Genomic DNA, 20,981 nt, shown 5'->3' with positions numbered 1-20,981 from the left:
GAATGATGTGTCCCTGGTCTAATATTTAATGTGAACAAATTCTTACCACAGAAAAATTTCAGTGCAACATTGAGATTTGTTTAATTTAAAAGGAGAATTTCTGAAGCATTCACATAAGTGGCTTCCTTAAATTTCAATAGTGATAAAAACACAGTTGTTAAAAAGTTTAGCCAGGCTCTGCTAGAAAAGCATTCCCTGTCTCAACATTAAACCCCTCCCCTCTTTCACCTCACAAGTATTTAAATAGTTACAAACTGGACTTCCTATGCAGACTAAAACAACACATTGGAAACTTCGCTGGAACGGTGCAACACCCAAGGTTCATACAAATACCGGAATGAAAGGAGAACTGAAGGCAAAATTAAGGAAAAACATGAATTAATGGAGGTAAATTGTAAAACTTAAAAAACCTACCAAAAACTGTGAATAGTACTAAACCACACAACGCAACTAACACCCCAACAATAACAGCAGCATCTTTCATAGATTCTATACAAGCAAAATCCAAGCCAACAAAATGCTTTCCAGTTTGTAAAAGTTTTAAAAACTGTTAAGGGAGATGTCCTGGCCTTCCCAGCAATGGAGCAAGAGTAAGCTCCAGCAAATCACATGGAAAAAACATAAGAGAAGCAGATTTTCCAGGCACTCATTCAGGACAAGAGAGGTCTCCCTTCCAATATCACACAGCATTGAGGGGTGGGAATTGCAGGGGCTCTCCTTTCAAATACCAGTGAGCCCAAGGGAGGGGGGAGTTCTCCTTTCTCTAATATCAATCCATTGAATATAAACTAATGGACATAGAGAACATCATTGTTTTTTCCTAGTGGGGGAAGATTCTGGAATATTTGCTCTAAGCACTTTTGCACACAGCTCATATAGAAAAACTCCTATAATCATTCTATTGAATTTTTAAATCCGTTTATAGAAATGTGTAGCAGGGATATAATTCTTTCCTGGTTAATGTAATTTCTATTGGACCCTATTGGTTTAATTTGCATTGCATTCCATAGAATTTTTCCATAAGGGAGTAAATTTTAAATGCAGTGTACTGAATGGTTCCTTAATTTACTCCTTGAAATAACTGACTGGGTTTAATAAATGGTCTAAGTGTTTTTTTTAAATGTAGCAGTTGCTTCCATACAGGTTTGGCTTTACTGAGTTGCACAGTGTTGATATTCATGTGTCTACGGATTTTTGCTATGCTGTTTTTGTTTGAATTTGTTATCCAGTTTGGAAAAGCCGCACAAATCAATGACTTTTCAAAAATGTCTACACTTGTTCTTTCCACTTTCTGGACTACCCGACCCCCACTTCCTTCTCCTCCTGTTACACATTCTGTTCTTCCCCATTCATTCCTTCTGGAGGCTTTGGGAAGTTTGATAGGTGCTACTCAGTTTGAGTAAAAGATTTCTCCTCATGAGACACTATTGAAAACAAGTAAAGGTATCAGAATCCAGGTGGAGCTTTTTAAGGCACCAAGGAGAGCTAGGTGCCCAAATCCCAATGGCTTTCTAGGGAAGTGGGCACCTAACTCCACTTGTCGATTGGAAAAATCTCCCTCCCCCAAGCCTTTTGGGTCAAAGATATGACTTCCCCTCTGACTAATTTGTGACACTTGGGTCCTATCTTTGGCCGTAATACATATTTTTTTTTCCTGAATTTCCTTGTGAGTTATCTTGACCTATGCCACTGTTTCTGCTTCTACTATTTCTTATGAGATGGTTGGCCGTGACTTAACTATATGTTGTAAGGTGTCATGGGAAATGTGATGCAGTTTCATTGCTCTGGTATCCTTTGTAAAGGCTTTATCTGTTATCTAGTTAGATTATAAGGTCTTTGGAGGAGAGCAGTCTCTGAGTACTTGTTTGTGCTATGCCCAGCACAACTGGGTCTTGACTGCATCTGAAGTCTCTAAGTGGTGCCGTATGACAAATACATAACTCCTTAGAAACTTATGTAGTACTACAGGGTCAATAGCAATGTGAAAAGAACTCTTCCGTCTCAACCCTTACCAAAAAAAAAAAAAAAAAAAAAGCATTAACAGCAGGAAAATAAATGCTCTAGTGCAGGGTTATTACCCATGTTGTTCCATGTGTTCCTGGAAAAATACCCATGCATTCTAGCTTGTGGTGTCATACCTGGAATTGTTACTTAGACACGTCCATCTAGAAAGGAAGTTACAAAACCAGTGGTCTTGCTAATATAATGGCATCCTCACCAGTCATAATAATATGATAAGGGAACCTCAGGTGTATTTAAAACTAACCTGTCCTAACAATAGACAGGCAAAGGTTCTCCTTTGTGCAGAGACATCTGACTCTCTTAGTTATCTTTAAATTAGTTGTTGCCTCTGAACTCATTATGCCAGCAGACTGCAGGATTTCAACCAACTGCTCCATCCCCATTGGTTGCCAGGGCTTCCCCTTTCTCAACAAGAACAAGTGAAAGCTGACAAGTCAGAGAGTCTATAATGTGGAGTCAAAGTTTTGCTTGATGTTAGTAAGGATCTTTACACAAGCAGCAAGCCTGAGAGTGCATTGTTATGAACAGAAGGAAGGAATGTGGGTAACGAACCTCATAAATAAGACAATGCCCAGTACTGCCAAAGGTCAGTGCTCTGCCAATCCCAGTGACGTTACCTTGAAGATGAATCTGAAAACAAGCAGTAGGCAAGCCTGAGGGACACTGCCACTGACTTTAAAAGCACTCTCCATCAGTTCTGCACTTTGGCTCAGCAATTAGGCCAATATTTCTGCTGTTAACAATGAGCTGACTTGAGTTGAATGTTCCTTCCCGTACGCTGTGTTTTATTTTACTGGACACCATGAGTGACTTGTGCGTGCTAGTCCGTAGTCGTCTTTTCAGCTTAGCAAAACGGCTAAGTGAATTAAGTTATTTCTTCCCTTTTGTTGCGTTCATTTTTCCTTCCTGTTTGTCCTTGTTTTCCATTAAAACTTCAATAGTGAGCCCTATTGGCTATGGTCATGTTCTAGATAACTTATTAACTGCAGGCTTCCAGCTGTTGAACTCCAAGCCAGCAACCAGCTGCAGAGCATGATTGCAGCACAATGTGTTTATCTTTTCCAGGCCACTGAACAAATCAGAATACAATTCAGTGCTTGGGGGTGTGGGTGTTTATGCTTTACCTCCTGCTGCTCAGTGACAGACTCTTCTTCCATTGTAGTCTGCTTCCTTTTGTTCTGTAAAAGCCTCAGGAATAAAGATGGAGAACTCCAACTGAAGTTCTAGTGTGGGTCTTCGCGGCAACGATCCTCTTGATTGCAAAGAAAAGCTTCCATTTCCAGGCAGCACTGGGGCTGAGAGCCCTCATTTTCCCTATGACATGTGAATAGAAACCCAGGAAAGAACTGGCTTTCCTCCCCATTGGAAAGAGCGTTCATCCCTTTTTATCATGAAAGGTCCAGCGCTTGGCTTTTCTTCCTCCTTTCTCTTGATATCTCCACCTGGGTGAGAACATCAGGCTGATGTTTCCCCCTTCTTGAGGAATGAGGGATGTCCACAATGAACACTAGCTCCTTTGGTAAAAGAGATGCAGGTGTAAAAGTGAGTTGCATGTGTAGATCCTTGAAGGGTAAGAAGATATTGATATCACTGCTAGGTGGGTTCTTAGGCTCCTGGGATGCACAAGTACCAGGCTGAGAGGAATGGCAAAGTGGTGGACAGCTACAGCTGAATCAAGATCAGAAAGCGTTCACAAGATCGAGACAGAAATCAGACCTCATTGGGTGACTTTAACCAGCACTCACTGTTTTCAGTTAGACACAAAAGAAGTGTTGGTTTTGTTTTTTCTTTTGGTAAAAGGTTTATCCCTTTCAAAAAAGGAGAATTCTTAGATCTTCACTTGAGTTTGAAGGACTTATTAGGGAAGTTTTTTGAGTTGCATCTAAACTTGATAAATTTGGCAAAGGTTGGGGGCACTCAAATGGGGATTGCATTGTTCAGTTTTGCTGGGTTTTTTTTATTTGGGGATAATGTTTTTGCCCTATTTGGGGGGGATGCTTACTCAGCTCTTTAAATAAAAAGTCCATGAATATCTTGGAAGCTGCCTGTGATTTGTGCATGTTCCCTCAATTAAGGTGAAGATTATCAGTCCTCTTCTCTACCTTCCTTTCTCCCTGCTCCAGACAGAGAAATGTTCCTCATTCTCTTTTTCTAGTTTGAATATGGATGAGATCGTTCCTACTGCCTACTGCCAACCCATCAATCCAGTTGAAACTAGAGCTGGTCGGAAAATAAATTAAAATGTTTTCTTAAAAAAAACCCTGTAAAACTTGTTGGCTTTTCATTGGAAACCAGAAGGTTTTGAAACTATCCATGAAAACTTTAGTTTGCAAAAAAAGTGCCATTTTTTGTCAAATGTTTTGAATGACAAATTTATAGCCTCTCTAGTTGAAACACGATTTTTACAGCTCCAAACTGTAAATAACTCCATTGTCATGTGAATTTACCTCAACTACAATAGAAAAATTCATCACCCTGTGGCATGATCTTATGGCAGGGCAAACTCAAAAGATTTGGAAGGCAAATTCAGATAAGCCCCTAAAGTTTCGATGCTCATTTCAGCTATAGCTGAACTGTCCAAACTACTAGAGTCTGCACAATTGGCCGGGTGATCTTGTGAGAACAGAGTTTCTTGAAAGATTTCTGGTATTTCCTGCTTTTGGTCAGGCTGGAAAAAACAGGAGTCCAAGAACAGCTAGGACTCCAGGTGGATCCTGGTGAAACCTAATTGATGAACAGTGAGGTATGATGCTGGTTCTTGTATGTAATAATTGAAACTCTCAGATTTGTGTCTGCTTTCTTTTCATGGATGGAAACAACACTGTCTGCCAAACAGAGCTGGCCTTTGGAGTCCACCCTGGGATTTGAGGCCATAGCTTTATTAGACATGCAGGTATGTAATGGCGGTTTCTACCCTTCTTTTTATAATGGAGAAAAATGTAACAGGGTTGGAAGACTGTCACTGGCATTTTTGCTAGAAACAATTAGCTGTCCCCAGTCCTGCTACAGCTGCCCAGGATCAGCTTTTGGGACCCATAAATTCCATGGCTATGTGTCCCCCCCTGCTTTAGAAGAAAGATATCTGACAGTTTGGGGGCTGTGGAGAAGCTGAAGTATGTAATAAGACCTATGGATTTCTGGTCCCAGGGTTTCCTCTGCCAGCGGATGCTCCTGGAATCAGCCCTCAAGGGTGCGGGGAGGTAGGAGTGCCCCAGAATGGAGGGGTACTTAGTGTGCAAAAGTTACTGCAGACACAGGGTGCATTAAAACTTGGGAATATTTACCCTTGGTTGCTGGGGGAGGAGTTTGGGTGAGGTGCACCCCTCATGGTCCAATCCCTGGTTTTCTGATGTAAGCAATGGGAAGTGACGAAGAGACTGTGCTGTGGGGGCAGATGACCCCACCACTGTATAGGCAAGGGTTAGATTTGTGTTAATTTAAAATCAGTCACTTGCCTATCTACTGGATTTCTTGAAACAGAAATGTGGTGATTATTGCTCAGAGTTTGTTCAATCTGTGCTTGAATTTTAACAATCAATGAGAATGTCCATTTACTGTACTGGTTGTAAGAGTTATTCTGTCAAATGCAGCCCACGCTGCTGTTTTAAGGCTTTGCAGCAGGGCCCCAGAGGTCACAGTCAACCAGTGCACAAGAGGAGTAAGTGGAAGTGCATGTAGTGTCCAAGTGGTGCCAATATCAAGCTGTAATATCAAGATGTGGATGCAAGTTGCGGGAGACAGTATTTATTTTAGAGAAGGGAAGGTATTAAAGAATATTGCCTTCCATTACAACTAGAGGTTGGGGCTGCAAACTGATGTTCTTGTAACCCTGGGGAATGCAAGTCAAAGAGCCAAATCCTGTCCTAATTGACACTGCAAGTGGGAGCATAGTCTGGCAGTTGCATCTGTTCTCTCTTGCAGGAATCCAACTGGCTAGGACAAGAGCCCATTGTGTGGGAACAGGGGAAATAAAAGGGGAGACTCACTCTGCTAATACTCTAAGCGGGAGCTGTATGCTGTTGATTGCAGCATTTGTGCAAACTGGGATTAGTTGTGGTTTCTAGACAGTAATCCATACCCCCTTGCAAAGATGGCTACTGGGAAAACACTCATTTGTTGGCCTTGTCTCCCAGATCATTCTTGATCACTGTGGAAAGATTCTTTCCTTTTTATTTTCTCAGGGCAGAGATGGGGAGAGCAGTCTCCTGTGCCTTTTTCTCTCCATCACCACTCCAAGCACACCTGGGATAGAATCTAGTCCCCAGGTTTGACCTGTGGTTGGAGCTGCTCAACACGTTTCAAACTTTGAAATGTATCTGAGAAACAGACTCATTTTTCACAAATTCTCATGACCCATTTCCCCCCTCTTTTTTAATAACAGCTCTACCTGTGGTCCTTACACTAGATGTTTCCTATGAAAAATAGCTAAGCAAGCAAGGATAGCTAACATATCATTTCTGCTAATTCTCGCTGAACTGTAGGCAGGAGGAGCTGTGAAGTTCTTTAATCTGTATATTAACTGGAGCTATGCAAATAATATTTATTCATTGAACTTCCTTCTTTTTTGTATGCATGCAAACTGTGAAATTCCTGACTGTATTCATTAGCGGAAATCAGCTGCAAATTTCTTAATGAAATTTCCTTCCGCAACAAGAATAGCTTGTGAAGGGTTTGTTGCAAACATTCGACCGACAGTGGAGCAGACGCATTTGCTTTTTATTGCGGCTGAAAAGATCAGTATTTAAAAGCAAAGGGTCTGCAGTTATAATATGACAGTGGGCTGTATCCTCAGCTGGTGTAAATTAATATGCCTTGATTTACACCAATCGAGGATCTTATCCAATTAGAGGTTCCCCGCTTCATGGTCCTCTAACACAGGTCATGTTTTTCTTTTAGTTTGGGTAGTGGAGCACAGTTCTAGTTACAATCCAGAGAGTTCCTGAAATCTCAGTATTCTGACTAGCCTGTAGGAGTATACTTACAGGGAATAATACTTCCTTTAACATTAATAATTTAATAGCATTCTTTCTACTATATTCAGCACAGTACAAGCTTGTAGTGGCTCTGGCATTCCCCATAGTGTGTCTTGAAATCTTCCAAAGTGTGATATAAATTTTACTAGAGATTATCTCATGGAGACCTTTCCCATTTATAACTGCACAGACCACCTTCCTACATGCTGAGGATCAAATAACATCCCTGTGAAAGACAACAATTGCTTACTTGAAAATTTAATGTGTTTTTAGCTTCTCTTAATGAGTTGTAGGAGTTGAAAATGAGGAGCCCATGTGATCAGCCAACCTTCCATGGACCTCCAGCAAGTGTTCTGTAGATCACCGACCTGGCTAACGCCTTTGGGTCCATGCCCCACCACCACATCTTTGCCACGCTCCAGGAGTTTGGGATGCCAGAGAACTTCCTCCGTGTGATCCGAGAGGTGTACGAGGGATGCAGCACCACCATTCGCTCGGTCGACGGGGAAACCACCAAGATCCGGAGCGGAGTTAAGCAGGGCTGTTCCCTCAGCCCCATCATCTTTAATCTCGCCATGGAGCCGTTGCTGCGAGCGATCTCCAATGGCGCAGATGGCTTCAACCTCCACAGTGAGAGGGTGAGCGTCCTGGCTTACATGGATGACCTGGTCCTGACCGCGGACGACCCAGAGAACCTCCAACGTATGCTAGATGCCACCAGTCGAGCTGCTGATTGGATGGAGAGCCGCTTCAATACGAAGAAGTGCACATCTCTCCACATTGACGGCAGCAAAAGGGACTCGGTGCAGGCGACAGGGTTCCAGATCCAGGGTGAGCCCATCATCCCCCTGGCAGAGGGGCAGGCGTACCGGCACCTTGGCATGCCGACGGGTTTCCGTGTCCGGCAGACACCCGAGGACACCATCCAGGAGATCTTGCAGGATGCCGCCAAGATCGACACCTCCCTGCTAGCACAGTGGAAGAAGATAAACGCCCTGAACACCTTCCTGATCCCCCACATCTCATTCGTCCTAAGGGGATCCGCTGTGATGAAGGTACCCCTCAACAAGGCAGACAAGATCGTCTGGCAGCTAGTGAAGAAGTGGCTGTTCCTTCCCCAGAGAGCCAGCAACGAGCTGCTCTATATCGCCCACAGGCATGGCGGTGCCAGTGTCCCCCGCATGGGTGACCTGTGTGACATCGCGGTGATCACCCACACCTTCCGCCTGCTGACGTGTCCCGACGCCATGGTAAGGAACATCGCAGCAAACGCCCTCCATGACGCAACAAAGAAACGGATCAACAGAGCCCCCTCCAACCAAGACATCGCCACCTTCCTGAGCGGTTCCCTGGATGGCGAATTCGGACAGGACGGTGGCGACATCACTTCACTGTGGTCCCACGCTCGCAATGCCACGCGTCGCCTGGGGAAGCACATTGGCTGCCGCTGGGAGTGATGCGAGGAGCGCCAGGAGCTGGGAGTCCTGGTGCCACAGATCAGGTCCGACGACAACACCATCGTCACCCGAGTGCCAGGGGCATGCTGGAGAGGACCCTAAAGGCAGCCATCCACTCGCTGTACATGGAAACCCTGAAGCGTAAACCGGACCAGGGTAAAGCCTTCGAACTGACCAGCAAGTGGGACGCCAGCAACCACTTCCTCGCCGGGGGCGGCTTCACCCGTTTCGCCGACTGGCGGTTCATCCACCGCGCCCGGCTCAACTGCGTCCCGCTCAACGGAGCCGTCCACCACGGGAACCGAGACAAGCGTTGCAGGAAGTGCGGCTACTCCAACGAGACCCTGCCTCACGTCCTGTGCAGCAGCAAGCCCCACTCCAGAGCCTGGCAGCTGCGCCACAATGCCATCCAGAACTACCTGGTGAAAGCCATCGCACCGTGAAGTGAGCTGTAGCTCACAAAAGCTTATGCTCAAATAAATTTGTTAGTCTCTAAGGTGCCACAAGTCCTCCTTTTCTTTTTGCGAATACAGACGAACACGGCTGCTACTCTGAAACCTGTCAGTATAGGAACCACCACTCTGTTGCTTCATAACTGTAGGTTCCCACATGCAAAGCCTAATTTGGGAATAATTATCTTCCAATGGCAAGCTTTGCTTCTTCCCTGTCACCTTCCCCCATGAACAGCCTAATCAGAGACAAGCAGCATAGGGGGTGGGGAAGTGTTGAAATTATAGCCCCCTGGTTACTTTAAGGGGACCACTCTACGTTAAAAAACTCTGCTGTATCAATGGGAAAAACTATGGTGAGTTTATGAACTCAAGGACAGGGACAGGGAGTTAGGGTGATTGGTCATGGAACACTGATAATCTTCCTATGAAAGCATATCAAACTCCCTTTATCTGTATCATTTACGAACATCAATTGGAATTGTTTACGGCCAGTGGAATGAAGCAGGAGGAAGACAGAGCTTCCTTGGCTGGCCTTTCACAGAGAGTTTGACAGACTTATGAATCACAGAGGAATAAACACACTCCAATTCTTAGTCCTATACTTGTTTTTGAAGATGGTGTAATCAAATTGGCCACTGTGGTTAATTGGACACACTGCTTTATATGCATATATTTCAGCTAATATCTATCTATTTCTGTGGTTTTATTTTGGGGTTTGTTTGGGTGTTTTCACTTTTCTTTTAATCTTACAAGTTTTTGAAGACTCTTTGAGCTAAGAGTTTCAGAGTAGCAGCCGTGTTAGTCTCTATCTGCAAAAAGAACAGGAGTACTTGTGGCATCTTAGAGACTAACAAATTTATTAGAGCATAAGCTTTTGTGGGCTACAGCCCACTTCATCAGATGCATGGAATGGAACATATAGTAAGAAGATATATATACACATACAGAGAAGGTGGAAGTTGCCATACAAACTGTGAGAGGCTAGTGGGAAGGAAACGGTCTGTAGTTCCCACATGGTACCATTTGGAGGCATAGGAGAGCTGAAGAAATGATTGAGATGCTCAAACCTAGGTCTTCTGTGAAATTCCACATTACAAAAAAAGAGAGAAAAGGATATTAAAATCCGATTCACGGCAACAGGAGGGAAGAGAGCTTCTCTCCATTACAGCTTCTGTTCTTTAGGTCTGCAGCAGGTATTTTACTTCATGGCATGCAGGAAGGGATGAGAGTTTCTGGGGGAGAAAACAGACACCTAGTGGAAGTGCTTCTTGAGCTGTCAACATCTGATAGTTGCATTTCAACATCTGGCCACACTGTGCCCCAACTCTCCTGGGATGAATAAAGCAAATTCTGCAGCAGTGAGAACGATGAAAAGATTGATCTGGGTAATCCACTCTCTAGCTAAAGAGTTGAAATGAATTGCCTTTGCTACTCCAGATGTCTGACAGTTCCATAGGTTGGGAGGGTCCCAGACTCAGAGGGAAGTGTACAATGGACAGAAACCTGCACAGAGGGAGTTGTAATGGTATTCTAATGTTTGGTTTGCTTGTCTGGGTAGAAACTGAAGGCAGCCATTAGAGTTAAGAAAATGATTCTGTCAGGGAACACGCTTTACTGGTGTTATACTCAGCATCTGAGAAGAATGGCATTGCAGCAGCCAATAAACAGTCCTTCAAGATTTAACTCTGACATTTTTGCATATGCATGCTTTAGAACTCCCTCTGATTGTTACCTGGTGACTTTCAATAATCTTCTAATAAACATACAGTAATTTCTCAAGTTTCCCATTAACATATACAGTACTTGGAATTTTCTCTAACGAATATTCCTGACCATGGCCCTTAGGAGATTTTTGGGGGGAGGGATAGCTCAGAGGTTTGAGCATTGGCCTGATAAACCGAGGGTTGTGAGTTCAATCCTTGAGAGGGCCATTTAGGGATGTGGGGCAAAAATTGAGAATTGGTCCTGCTTAGAGCAGGGGGTTGGACTAGATGACCTCCTGAGGTCCCTTCCAACCCTAATATTCTATGATTCTAAGGATGATTTGTGGGTAAGTCCTCTCTTAGCTGGTGCCTCTCGGCACTGTTTTAGTACAAATAAATGACATAAGAAATGATCATAAATTCAGTCCCTAAGGTGGTTTTACCACCTTGGCAGAATGAGGCACAGAAGGATTGTCACTGTCTTTTGGATTTTTTTTTCTATGCATGCTAGAAACAAAGCCAGAGGTGTTTTCAGTGGGTTGGCAGAACTCTCTAGTTGAACAACACAGTCTTCTAGACTAGCAGTAGAAATTTTTGAGTCCCAAACAGAACCAAACCAATTAATATTTTCTGATCTGACAAATGTCTGTGAGTAAGCCTAAAACATTGCTTCATTGTCCATCTATAATAGATGGAAGTATAGCAGGCTTTGAGAGGCCTACCTTGCTATTGACTGAGGATTTTGAATGAACACACTCTCTCTTTTCTGGAAGAGAATAAAGTTTTAAAGGACTTGTAATCTTAAACTGGATTTCATGCTATGGGAAGAAGTAAAGAAAAATAATATTACACCTTATAATGAAAGCTCTTTGGGGTAGGACTAGAATTCAGGCATCTCTCAAGTGTATTAATATTACCCCAACACACTGCCATAGACAACATGTCTCCAGTGTGGTGTAACATGGTATCTTGTAGACTTTATTAAAAACAAGGCAGCAACTGGAGGATAGCTAATGTGACGCAAATTTGTTAAAAGGGCTCCAGTGGTGATCCCGGCAATTACAGGCCTGTAAGCCTGACTTCAGTACTGGGCAAATTGGTTGAAACTATAATAAAGAACAATATTGTCAGACATATAGATGAACATATTTGTTGAGGAAAAGTCAACATGGTTTTAGTAACGGGAAATCATGCCTCACCAATCCACTAGAATTCTTTGAGGGGGTCAACAAGCATGTGGACCTGGGGGAATCCAGTGGTTATAGTATACTTAGATTTTCAGAAAGCCTTTGACAAGGTCCTTCACCAAATGCTCGTACGCAAAGTAAGCTGCCATGGGATAAGAGGGGAAGGGGCTCTCATGGACTGGTAACTGGTTAAAAGATAGGAACAAAGGGTAGGTATAAATGGTCAATTTTCAGAATGGAGAGAGGTAAATAGTGGTGTCCCCTAGGGGTCTGTTCTGGGACCAGTCCTATTCAACATATTCATAAGTGATCTGGAAAAAGGAGAAAACAATGAGGTAGAAAATTTGCAGATGATACAAAATTACTAGACACTGTTAAGACCCAGGCAGACTGTGAAGAGCTACAAAAGGATCTCTCAAAACTGGGTGACTGGGCAACAAAATGGCAGATGAAATTTAATGTTGATAAATGCAAAGTAATGCACTTTAGAAAGCATAATCCCAACCATACATATAAAATGACGGGGTCTAATTTAGCTGTTACCACCCAAGAAAGAGATCTTGGAGTCACTGTGGATAGTTCTCTGAAAACATCCACTCTGTGTGCAAAAGCAGTCAAAAAAGCAAACAGAATGCTGGGAATAATTAAGAAAGGGATAGACAATAAGACAGAAAATATCATGTTGCCGCTATATAAATCCATGGTACGCCCACATCTTGAATACTGTGTGCAGATGTGGTCGCCCCATCTCAAAAAAGATATACTGGAATTGGAAAAGGTTCTGAAAAGGGCAACAAAAATGATTAAGGGTATGGAATGGCTTCAGTATGAGGAGAGATTATTAAAACTGGGACTTTTCAGTTTGAAAAAGGGATGGCTAAAGGGAGATATGATTGAGGTCTATAAAATCATGACCGCTGTAGTGAAAGTAGATTAGGAAGTGTTGTTTACTGCTTCTCATAACATGAGAACTAGGGGTCACCAAACAAAATTAATAGACAGCAGGTTTAAAACAAATAAAAGGAAGTATTTCTTCACACAATACACAGTCAACCTGTGGAACTCCTTGCCGGAGGATGTTGTGAAGGCCAAGACCATAACAGGGTTCAAAAAAGAACTAGATAAATTCATGGAGGATAGGTCCATCCATGGCTATTAGCCAGAATGGGCAGGAATGGTGTTCCTAGCGTCTGTTTGCCAGAAGCTGGGAATGGGCGACAGGGGCTGAATCACTTGATGATTACCTGTTCCGTTCATTTCCTCTGGGGCACCTGGCCCTGGCCACTGTCAGAAGACAGTCTACTGGGCTAGATGGACCTTTGGTCTGACTCAGTAGGGACATTCTTATGTTCTTATATGTGCAAGATTTTAAAAAGTATTTTAAAATTGCTTAACATTTAGTGAACCCTGAAAGGGAGAATGGAGTAAATGTATTGTGCCAAAAGAACTGTATGTGCAGTGCATGCCTTGCTAAAGTCTGAGACACAGGAATCCCTGACTTGCCATAACTCTGCTAACAGCTATGCAACAGGAACTCCACTGAAGTCAATGGAGTGATTCTGGATTGACACTGCTGTCTAAGACATCAGAATTTTCCCCTCCATTGTGATCTCTTAACTCTGGTATTCTGCTTTCAGCAGTTGCTGTTATGTGATGCTTCAGAGGAACAAACAAACAAATCCCTAATAAACCAGATTAATAACAAATAACAAACCATGTACAACAGCTGTATGTAGTGGGAAATTCCTTCCTGACACCTCGGTGCCAATCAACATATACTCTGAGGCATCAAGTTTGGTTATCCTTTTCAAGGTGCCAAGTTCCAGCCAGAGGATGGAGAGTGACAGGACTTGGTCAGGAGCTGGATTTTGTTTCTCCCGCTTTGCTTTGTCTCCTCCTAATCTGTCCATCTTCTCCGTTTCCCACCTCCTTCCAGTCTTGCAAGTGTCATGGGAGCACTAACCACTTGGAAAGAGCCAGCCCACTAGCTGCTCTCTGTCAGTCTAGTCATAGGATCTCCTAATGCTACAACAGGCAAAGCTGGCGTGGGGGGCTGTGTGCTGACCAGGGGAGTGTTGATGTGTTAAACAGAGCAAGGAACATTTAACGGAGCAGGAGAATCTTCTCAAATGCAGGATACTCCTACTTCAGGCAGGAGTCTTGGCTGTTCTGCCTATTTCATTTGTAGCTGAAATATATTACTAGCAGTAATAAAATTATGCACCCCCTTAGAAATCCAGCCACTGGGGCTTTGCTCCGCTTTGTAATAAAAAGATGGAAGGGCTAGAATCCTCAAAACATTACTACACAAATGAGCCGCATAAACTAATACGTACCAGTCATGAGAGAAGAATGTTTGTAGTGATTAGCTGTGGGTGTAGCTAGAAACGCCTATTGAAGAGGGTTTTTTTAAAAAACCCCACATAAAACAGTGGCTATTATGGGCCAGATTCTTATCTCATTTATACCAGTAAACTTGGAGTGACCTCAATGGAGGAACTTTACAGCCATGCGTAAATGAGATCAGAACTTGGTCCTGTGCTGGGGAAGATCAGAAACACTGCACTACTGACCCTATGACAAAATCCGTAGGGCAAGGCTTGTAAGGAAACAGGCAGTAAACTTCTCATAACCCTTTGCAATCAGACATGACACATCTCTTTTCCATTGTTTGCAGATGGCTCCTGCGCTGAGACATCCACTGAAAAGTTTATACAATGTCCTGCTGTGGTGCAGATTGTGTCCGATAACTCAGAGTTGCTTTAACTTCCTATCCGGATTCTGCAGTAACTTTGTTTTGCTCGAGAGGTGTCCATAGTGCTCTGGCTTTGGCTCGACTCCTCTGACTTTTCTTTAGGTCACAGATGCATATTTCAAAGTTGGCAGATCTTTTGCACATGACCACTCTTCTGGCGTGTAAGCGGATACATGGCGAGGGGAGTTTTTAGCTCGTGTGTAGGACTGTGAGGTGGGTTTTGAAGCTGCTCTACTCTTCAGCATTCAAACCATAAGGTTGGATTCACCTCGATTTGTATTTGTAACACACAGAAAAAGGACAGCAAAGCTGAACCAAGGGGGAGCGTCAAAGCACAAATGTTAAATGTACTGGGGGTTACAAAGAATGAGAATAATGACCCCGACACTGATGGTGAAAACATGGTGATAGGAAAAATGACTAAATATGTGGCCAGAATAGTAATATCAATTAGAATGTAAAAGCCTGAAGTAAATATTCACCAAGGAGCAAATCCTGCCTCCGCAGCAATGGAGAGCTCTCTGGAAGGGGGAGCAGTACAGTTGTACTGCATGAAAGTGGAACACCTGCCCTTGCATGGCGTAAGCCTGGAAGATCCTCCGCTACTTGAAAGGCCTTGTTAGGGGCTTGAGAATGGGGTTGGGGCTACTGAAGCCACACAGCTGCTGTACGGACTGTGGAACAATTCTTCAGTCACTGTGGGATTCTCCTCAACCCCTTTCCTATTGTGCATCTCCCCAGTCCTTCTACACCAGCTGAATGTTGGACTGGGGTTTTGCCCCCAAATGATTAGGGCAAAGAGGATCAATGGTAGATGCAATCTGTCAGATGAGTCAGGGAAGCATATTCTGATGCCTTATGGGGAAGAGAAGGACCTTTCCAGCTAAACAAACCATTGCTGTGTTAATCTGTTTCTTTTCTCCTTTCAGAGAAAAAAAACAGATATGTGAACTCTCAGCACATGTGACAAATCCAGCAGCTGGAGGCTGAAAACTTTGCTGAACATAAATCATTGCTCAGACGCATTATGTTTTTAATGAAAACTCTCTACTAGTTAGACAAATTATGAAGTGCAAATTATGCCTAGCGCTCTTTGCCATTCCTATTGTTTCTATGCCAGTTGACTGAGGCGTTTTGCATGGACATGAAAGCTGGTTAAAACACGTGGCAGAGGAAAAATAATCCTATTGCTTAGATAGAAATGGCTCCATCATGGAAAACAAGCCTAGATAATTATGGCCTAATCCCCAGTTTTGCTAAAAAGAATCATGTTTTTCCCCCGCTCATGCCGCTTTGCTTATTTTCAGTCTTACAGAATGTGCTTTGCAACACACCAAAGTGCATTTTGTTTAGCTGATGCTTGCCATGGGTGACTGTGTGCTCCAGGCTGGCAGTACTCCCTAGTGGTAATACTCTAGACTGTGTCACCTAATGGTGAGAGTCCAAGTCCACTTCACCTAGCGACTACAGTCCACAGTAGCATCTCCCAATTGCAAGAGTCCAAGGGTCACTCTGCGTAGTGGTTACAGCCCACAGTAACATCACCCAACAACAAGCATCACAGACCACTCTGTCTAGTGGCTATGGTCCCCAGCAGGGAGGGGAGGAGAACCCAGGCCCACCCCACTCCCATGGGTTCCATGGGCTCTTCAAAACAGTAATCTGTCTAGGGGTCTAGTGCCATTACTCATATTCCCTGGGTCACTTCCTACGTCTGTTGCTATACCTCCATCGGTGTCACGGCTCTGTCTTGGGATCACTCCTGGCTTCCTCCCAGGTTTGTCTCTGGAGCCTCTTGCCCTGGTGCCAGTAAGCCACTACCATCAGTTCCTGCAGTTAAAGGGCTTCCAGTGGCTTGGCTCTTAGGCTCGGTCCCAGCAGGTTGGAATCTTAGTGGCTTCTTGTCAGGAGGCTGCTGCACCTAACTACTCCCCTCCTCAGTCAGCCCAGACTGAGCTGAGCTGCTTCCTTTTGAATGCTTCCTCCACTGGGAGCATGCCCAGCAGAGGCAAGGGGGCATGGCTTTCTGCATCCACAGTAGCTCCTTAACCCTCACCTCACCACTGCGGAGTGAATACACCCTGTCACAATACTCAACTTTATGCTTCACAGAAAGATGGGAAAAGCTAGGGCTGATGGTCAAAGTATCTGCTGCTAGCTGGGAGTTTGCTGTTGGAATCTCCTACTGATCATCAGTGCTGGTCCTTGTAATGGGGGAAAGCTTGGCAGGGTTAGTGCTAGGAGTTTGGGGATCACCTGCAAAGTTAGTGCTTGAGGATGGGAGGAATGGAGGAAGGTTTGTCAGTACATCCTGATGCTGTCATTATCAGGAAACATTATTGGATTGTTGATGCGCCATCCTATATTGTTAATGACAAATACAAAATCACAGTGTTGTGGTACCCTTAATACCTTCAGAATGAATAATCCTGAAAGCTGGACTTGCTGGATGTAGAATAGATCTAAGAGAATGGGGACTGTCCTAGTTATGTCAGGCTGGGTGGTGTTCCTTCCCTAATTAATAAAGCAAGGCAAGGGAAAGAACCCAATCAGTCATGCTCCACACATGGGAGGTGACAAACTGATTGTCTCCTGGCCAGAGGAGGTGGAGCTAAGCCTTATAAGTAGCCTGAGGGAGCTCATTTGGAGGGAGACAGATCTTTCTGGTAGAGAGACACCCTGGGGTAAGGTTTAACAGGCTGGATACACACTAGAGGAAGAACTCTACAGGAATAAGTTAGACTCCTGCAGGAGAAGCTCTGAAGAAGGGCCAGCAAGGGAACTACTATGAAGTTTGAAGATTTATTTCATTTGAATCTGTGCCACCCTGGAAGGGATTTAGGCATTTATATGACTTGGCTGGAGGACTAAGCCACAGAACACCCGGAAAGGGAGGTGGGAAAAGACACAGGCTGAGAGAGGCCATTGCAGGCCAAGGAAGTGGCCACTAGGGATGCGCAAGAGATGGAATCCTCTGCAATGCTGTGTCTAGACATGAAGGGGTGCCCTAGAGGTAGGGTAACCAGATGTTCTGATATTATCAGGACTGTTGTGATATCAGGGGCTTTGTCTTATATAGGCAACTATACCCCCCTCCCAAAAAAAAGTGTCCTGATTTTTCACACTTACTATCTGGTCACCCTAAATAGAGGTGAGGATGCACACTTACACAAGGGATCACTACAGATGTGGAGATTGCAGTTGCCTGAACGTAGAAATTGCCAGACTGGATCGGACCTGAGGTCCATCTGACCCAGTATCCTGTTTCTGGTAGTGGCCAGTACTAGATGCTTTAGAGGAAGGTGCAGGAAACCTGGCAAGAGGCAGATGTGGGACAATCTGCCCAACAGGAATGTCTCATCCTAATCCTTAACTGTTAGATTGGTTTGGGGCCTGAAGCATAAGGTTTTATACCCATTCCAATTTTTTTGGATACACTAGTTATAAATATCCAGCCCCCATTTGAATCTTTCTAAGCTCTTGTCACTGGAATGACAAGAAAGAACAAGAGGAGCTTGCACAGGCACATAGGGCCAAATTCTGCTCCCAAAGAAGTCAAAGCAAAACTTGCACTGAATTCCCTAGGAGCAGGAGTGGGGACTTAGAAGAAAAACTTGGGATACCACCAACAATGACAGGTCACAAAATGCAAATCGCATAGAACCTCTCCAAAGGACACCTATAAGTATATAATCACACAATGCTCGTGCTGTCTTGGAGATCAGTTGTACTTATGAGCACGTCACTGGCACTTACCCATCCATCCATCTCTCTGGGCTGTAGTCTGACATCCCAACTTCAACCACCATTTTTTTAAAGAAAGAAAGGAGGGGAACCTGCTCCCCCACCCATGGAAAAAAACCTATGTAAATTGTTTTCCTTTCCTTGAATATAGAATCAGCTCCTCAAGTCACAGTGGTCTGAGATGAGCAATGGGCAATGTTCAGTCCTGGACCAGTGAAAGGGTTAGTTCCCAACATCTCCAGAAACCTCAGACTTAGGTTGAGAACTAGGATTCCCTGCCCCACATTCCAATGGGATGCAATGCTCATTTGTAGCATTTTCAGGTTGCAAGATATTGAACTTAAAAAGCATGACACTGAATCATAGAAAACTCTATTTTAGCTCTCTTTTTTTTAAGAAGTCTCGAAAAGGTCATCATTCCCCTCCCTCCCCCAGAACTCATAGTGCTAAGTCAACCTGGATTTTCAGGTGGAGGGATAAATAAAAGTATCCATGCTGTGACGGGTCAAGTCACAGAGACCCCCTTGGGACTGCCACCTGATATGCTGAGACTACCTGTAAGCCCATTTTCCCTGGCAGCTTCGGACTTCAGTACCCTGTCTTGTTGAGCCAGACATGCTAGCCTGCTGCAAACACAGACCCAGGTCTGAACTACGTCCCCCAAAAGATGCAGGCTTAACTGAAAACAGCTTAAGAAGTGCTCCTGTTTCCAGCACCCAGATACCCAGTTTCCAATGGTGTCCAAACCCCAAATAAATCCATTTTACTCTGTATAAAGTTTATACAGGGTAAACTCACAAATTGTTCACCCTCTGTAACACTGAGAGAGATATATGCACAGCTGTTTGCTCCCCCAGGTATTAATTACTTGCTCTGGGGTTAATTAATAAGTAAAAAGTGATTTTATTGAATATAAAAAGTAGGATTTAAGTGGTTCCAAGTAATAACAGACAGAACAAAGCAAGTCACCAAGTAAAATAAAGCAAAACACGCAGGTCTAAGCCTAATACATTTAAGAAACTGATTACAGATGAAATCTCACCCTCAGAGATGTTAAGCTTCTTTCACAGACTAGACTCCTTCCTAGTCTGGGCCCAGTCCTTTCCCCTGGTACAATCTGTTAGGATATAGATATTCAGGCCTGTCTGTAAAGGCCTATACTCTAAGAATTTAGGTGTATTCTTATCACTTGGCTAGTTATAGAGGTATAAAAGAAAGAATCAAAATCACTGTCTGCTGGTGTAAGGTCCTTCTCTTACTGTGACAGTCTGAGGCCCTGTTCTTAGGCTAAGGCCTTTGGCTGAGCAACAGAGGCAGTCATAAGCTGGGAAGCGACCAGTCACATCCACCACGTGTTCCCAATGCAGCGTATCCTGCTGCTGTTGCTTTGGGAGCAGGGTGGGGCCCAGCTCTTCAGAATATTCATGAGGGGTTGTTATTTTGGCATGCTGCCAAAATCTTCCCAAGTAGCCCAAGCAAGAGAAGGGAAATGGTGACTTTTGAAGAGTTTATATCTCTCATACCTCAGCCAAATCTAAACAGAATCTCATGGGACAAGCAAAAGGCACCAGGGCTCTGACCCTGCTGAATTTCAAAGGCATGCTGTAAGCAATGGACATGTTGGACCAAAATCATATCCCATGTGTTTAATTCACGTTATTGGTTAACATAGACATTAAATCATGGGCTGACTGAACTGAAAAATATACCAGTGAGTTAGAATCGGCTCTGCTCCATTGTTCTCTAGTGGGAGATAAATTGTTCCCTTTGTACCACTCAGCAAGCAGATGGTAGCATTTTCAGGTTTTCAAAAGCAAGGAAGTTAGTGTCAAATCTAAAGCTAGAATAATAACAATTACTTGTCAGTACAGGAATGTTTTGTCCACTTGGCGTAAGACACCTTTGTTTATGCCAGGCTGAGAGAAATTATTGAACTTGTGTCCACTGAACATTTTGCATATTAGAGTTTTATTAGGGCTACATACATCACCAAAAAGCTAGCAGAGACAACTTGTAACTTACTAGCTATGCTATCTGCGCTTTTTCTTTCAGACTATTTTGTGACATTCTGATCCTGATAGTATTTTCTCCCCCCTGCTTTCTACTTGCTCCAGATGTTGGTTTCCGGTGACTCTCTTGGAGTGTGGTGAGACGTGGGGGCAGGAAAGCAGATTGTGTAACTCCAAGTAAAGAGTTAACAAAGTCACTGGGATTACTCCAGTGATAGTTGCAATAATACGGCCTTTTATGATCAGCTTTTTTTTTTTTTAGACTTTTATCCATACTAATACTAGGAAGTGACAAGATTTGAAATTGGAGAATGCCCTCTCTCCCCCTCACCCCCCATTTCTAGAGAGAGATTTTCTGCAGTAGAGGCACTTCAGTTCTTTCCCTCCCTTTCCCTTTCTACAGTGGGGGCTCAAATGTGCAGCAAATACTTACTGGTGTCCTACACTTGCCAGGATGCTGTCTCTGATCTTGATAATGAATGGAGGTTTTACTGAACCTTTGTATTCATAGTATTGTTGCACTTGCAGTATCTCTGTGAGGACTCCCCATAAATAATACATAAGGAGATGTTTCCGTAGTTCTCACTTGCCAAGCTCTGCAAAGAAGGTTATTTAATTAGAGATGCTGAGAGATCCAGTAGAGAGACTTCTTTTTGACAACTGACACTTTGAACAGGCT

The sequence above is a fragment of the Chelonia mydas genome, chromosome 3 (genome assembly GCF_015237465.2).
Source record: "Chelonia mydas isolate rCheMyd1 chromosome 3, rCheMyd1.pri.v2, whole genome shotgun sequence".
In the NCBI taxonomy this organism is placed as follows: domain Eukaryota; kingdom Metazoa; phylum Chordata; order Testudines; family Cheloniidae; genus Chelonia; species Chelonia mydas.
This window is presented reverse-complemented; position numbering follows the sequence as displayed.